This window comes from Scyliorhinus canicula, chromosome 15, assembly GCF_902713615.1.
Source record: "Scyliorhinus canicula chromosome 15, sScyCan1.1, whole genome shotgun sequence".
Taxonomy (NCBI): domain Eukaryota; kingdom Metazoa; phylum Chordata; class Chondrichthyes; order Carcharhiniformes; family Scyliorhinidae; genus Scyliorhinus; species Scyliorhinus canicula.
Genome location: NC_052160.1, coordinates 108250991 through 108255950, shown reverse-complemented (window position 1 = coordinate 108255950; position 4960 = coordinate 108250991).

Below are 4960 nucleotides of genomic sequence, written 5' to 3'. Positions count from 1 at the left end.
CGAGTCGTTTCCAAATCTGAAACAGCAACCCAGCTTGAGAGCAAGAAAGCAACTTTGCAGAATGCTGAAGGCCAAGGTCCAGTAAAACATCCATGACTTGAAGGTCAATGGTGGGTGGAGAAAGTGCAGGCAATCCAATCGTCAGCTGACAAACATGATGCGTGAGGTTTCATTAGCACAGTCAAAACCAGCCACAGCCCAAGCACCCAATACCTCAATGCAACTATAAGAGAAATGTAGGGAACAGCTTCAACCCCTGTGCATGGCCTTCTTTGACTTCACTAAGACCTTCCATGCCATCACTTATGGGATTATGGAACGTCCTCCTCCATTTCGGCTGCCCCCAAATATTTAACAATTCGCTGCCTGCTCCAAGATGATATGCAAGTCATGATCATGACCAATGGATCTCCACAGACCCAATTTATGTATGACTGGGGTCAAATAAGGCTATGTCACCATGCTCTTCTTGATCTTCCTTGCTGCAATGCTCCATTTCACCCTTAAGAAATCCACCCCCTGGATTCTCTGGGCTGGATTCTCCGCTATCGGGATTCTCTGTTGCACCGGCAGCCCGGGGATTTCCCAATGGCATGGGGCTGCCCACGATGGGAAACCTCATTGGCCGTCTGACAGACGGAGAATCCTGGGGATGGCGGGATGGAGAATCCCACCTGTGGACTATGTATAAGAGGCACCTCAAAACCCTGGCGAAGCACCACCAGTAGTACATCCTGAAAATCCACAAGCAGGACAGATGAACCAGCGTCAGTGTTCTTGCTCAGGCCATCATCACCAGCATTAAACTACTGACCACGTTCGCTCAGCTCTGCCAGGCAGGCGACATCGCCGCATTCGTGACACGAGACTCCCGTAACAAGCACTCTATTTGGTGTTTTGACCAGCATGCGAGCCCCAAGAGGGCAGAAGAAACATTTCAACAACACCCAGAAAGCCTCCTTGAAAAAGTGCAACATTCCCACTGACACCTGGGAATCGATGGCCCAAGACCACCTGAAGTGGAGAAAAAGCATCACTGAGAGCAAGCTGAAAGCTGATGCAAAATGTTGACACCTTATGGAACCTGGGCACCCCGCCCACTCACTCCACCACCCACCATCTATCCCACCTGTGACAGAGACTTTATTGGACCCCTCAGCCACTTAAGACCTCATTCTTGATGTGGAAGCAAATCCCCAAGGGATTACCTAAAAGGAAGAGGCACCCATCTACCAACAATCCCCATCAATCAGTAGTCAACTCATCAATTAATCTGCTTTACCTTATCCACAAACTGTTGACATTGTTGCAAGCCTCACATCCCTGACTCATGCTTGTACATACTGTCATGCAACCATAGCAGCCACAAGCAATTAGTTCTTTTCTTGCTTTGAAGTTGCAACTGTTGGCAGATTTCAGACTAAATCTCTTGTGCAAAAAAAACAAATCCCATTTATTATACCTCATTGAAGTTCAGAGAAGAGAATTTATCTCTGAAGACGAGGCAGATATAGCCCTCTGCCGAAGAGTGTTCTCCTCCTGCTTCTCACTCTTCCAGAAACTGGCGCTGGTCTGCTGGGCCTCTCTTCTTTCTCTTGGTCATGTCCAGAAGCATGACCAGACCACCCACACCCAGCAGCAACTTTTATTTCACCGCATGATTTGAAATGACTCAAACCATTTTGAAGACCAGCCAGGGCATTATTTGTAAAGTATTGAAACTTCAGCCAAGTGCGACAATGCTCTGAAAACCCCAGTGAAAGGAAGAAATAATCCGGCAGCGAACCTGGAAATGACTCAATTACACCTTCAAATAGCACCAATGGGGATGGGGGAGCCTTCATTCTGCATAATGTCGCACGCAGATGTGCGAGGTTGGAACAGGGCATTGGCAAGAGGGCAGAGTTCAAACATGGCAGGACTGGCATCATTGAGATGATTCAAATTCATATGCAATGCTGGCAGTTGGGAACACAAACCCCTTGATCGCAAAAAGTTAAGTCATCCAGATTGGAAAATTGCTTTCTCGATCCTTAAATAGCAACATAGCACCACAAGATGGTCCCAAGATGACACCGGAGCGTGGCGACTCTCTGTGAGATCTCTCACACAGATTCTCTTCTTACATCTCCTATCACTATTACGTTTTTTTTTCATGTACTGAATGATCTGTTTAAGCTGCACGTAGAAAAATACTTTTCACTGTACCTCATTACACGTGATAATAAACAAATCCAATCCAATCCAACAAGAATGCTACACAGCCCAATTTAAAACATACACACAGCCTTCAAAGTGGGTTCCTTCAAGGAGATGTTCCAGTTCCAGTGAGTTCCCAGCTGAAGACAGCAGTACAGAATTCAATTTTTTAACGTATGGTGATGCAGCAACATGGGATTGCTGCACCTAAATCTTGGTTCGCTTGGCAGGCAATGATCAAATTCTAGAAAAACGGAATTTGAGGGTACAAAAGCGGTTGCTGGTTACTTTGTCATCTTCGATTCCTGCTGTTGATCTTGCCGGCTGGAGGGCAAACACACTGCTGACTTATGAATCTCGAAATATTAGAAGTATTTCAAGGCCAGAACTTTGGATCCTGTAGTCTGATCCATCAATGAGGCGATTGCAAATTAACAAGCAATTTATGTGCCTATTGTCAAATACATTTCAGCGTTGTGAGATAAATGGTGGCTATTAACACATCTGCAAGGGGAATGGATTTCAATGGCTCTCCTTTGTTTTAGTTCTGGCTGGAGAGTCTGATAGTGTGGTGCTCCCTGGTTTTGTTTATTGTAATATCCTCACAAAGAGAGGTGTGAGATTCAATACTGATGGCAGGTTGCTTTTGCTTGTAGCTGCTGTTCGAAATTTCCTGTAACTGCAGCCAACTAGGGAGCTATGTGACCTGTAGCAGCCATTGCTTTGACTTAATAGGGTCTATTTCAAAAGGGGAAAATGTACTTTCTCCCTGTGTCTGCGTGGGTTTCCTCCAGGTCCTCCGGTTTCCTCCCACGAGTCCCGAAAGATGTACTGTCAGGTGAATTGGACATTCAGAATTCTCCCTCAGTGTACCCGAACAGGCGCTGGAATGTGGCAACTTGAGGCTTTTCACAGTACCTTCAATGCAGTGTTAATGTAAGCTTACTTGTGACAATAAAGATTATTATTATAAATTTTGTTTCATCCCTCAGGTTCATCTAATTTTAATCCCCTTTCTTGTACAGGGAATCTCTTGGATTGTTTATATGTGAGATTTAACAGCCTATTTGAATAGAAGAGAATTACTCTTAACTCATGACTGAGTTCCAAGATGAGTTCTTACTATACTATGGGCAAGTTAAGTTGTTCAGCTGGGGATATCTGCATACAAATGTTTGTCCATTGTTAGCTCCAGGTTCGATTCATTGTAAATGCATGTTGCGAGTTAGTCCATTGAATTGGATGGGGCAGCAGGGCCAATGGGATTCCAGAAATGCATGGGCTTCTTCCTAAACTGATGCTCGTTATGAATGCAATTTCTTTACTTTGTCAGCTTTCTCTAGGAATCTGGGATATCCAAGGAGCTTGCTTTGGCAGCTCTAGTCCCACTTCCAGTCACAAGTTATATGGGCTGGCTAGATTTGTAACCATAATCCTCCAGAGTCATGCTGCACTCCAGTAGTTCCTTAGGTTGAGAAGACAGATTCTCACACCGCCGCCCCCAGCCTTCTCCGCAACCTTTCATGTTTGATATCTCCACCAGATCTCTGCAATTTTCACCAGTCCTGGATTCCAGTCAATGCTATCTGACCCTGACTTCTTCTGTATCCAACTTCTCAGGCTATTTACTACCAAATATGGTTGAACCATTATCTTCTACAAATTCACGATCAGGTCTCAAGAAATCCAGAAACCCTTTATATATTTTTTTCCTTTTTATTTACAATCCTGCTTCATGTACTTGCAATGTTGCAATGTTGGGTCACTCCATCTGTTGCTCCAATGCATCGAGAATTGAACTGCTTTAATTAGACGGCCCCCTAACATACAACATTGTTTGCAACCAAAATCTTTTATCCTAATGGCAAAAGTTCTGTCAATCTGTATTTTCATAAACTTTCACTTAAAAACCTGCATTTCATTCTTGTGTAAATTCATCTTTGACGCCTAGCTTTAGAAGAGCAATGTGGTTATGATTCTTAGCTGCCGCTCTGAAATGGCCTAGACCGTTGCATTCAAGAAGGTAGCTCACCACACTGTTTCAAGGGCATTTAAAGATGGGCATAAAAGACCGCATTTTTCCACAATAACCACATCCGTTGAGCGAATATCTTTTGGATTTTTAAAAATGTATCTGTTTGAAGCAGTTCAGCTATAATTACTTGTATGTAAGCACCTCATTCTCCTCTGTTAAAAGGGTTTTCCTCTCTTAATAGGATGTGTCAAGATGTCAAGCATTAAGGATAAGAATTCACCATTCCTCACAAATGCAATTTGCTAGTAAAGAAATGTGTGTTTGCAGGCTCCATTAAGTTCTCAGTATATTGAATTTGCAGCACAAAAATTCCCTCAAATTCAGCATTCCAATTGAACAGAAAAAAGTAGCTGAAATGTCATGTACACGCATAGATTCACACTTATGAGAACCATGGTAGCATCTTTATGGTGCCTCTGGCTGTTCCCGTGAATGATGTGTACTCAAGGTCATGAGTTTCTGCAGTAGGTCTTCAGCTGACCAAAACAGGCCAAAAAATTCTTGGTGACAAGGGATAGCCTGCCCCATGAAGTGATTGGATCCCGAGTGTAGGATGTGCTTCATTTTCTTTACTTCCTGCCTTATCATTCGGACGTTGCAACTCAAAGAATGATGCAGTATGATGGAGAAGTCGATGCCGCTCTTGACAATTGGTGGCAGGCTCCTTGCCTGTCAATGGGCCCCATACTCAAGGAGAGCTTCAGAGTGTCTTTTAAGAATTTTCTT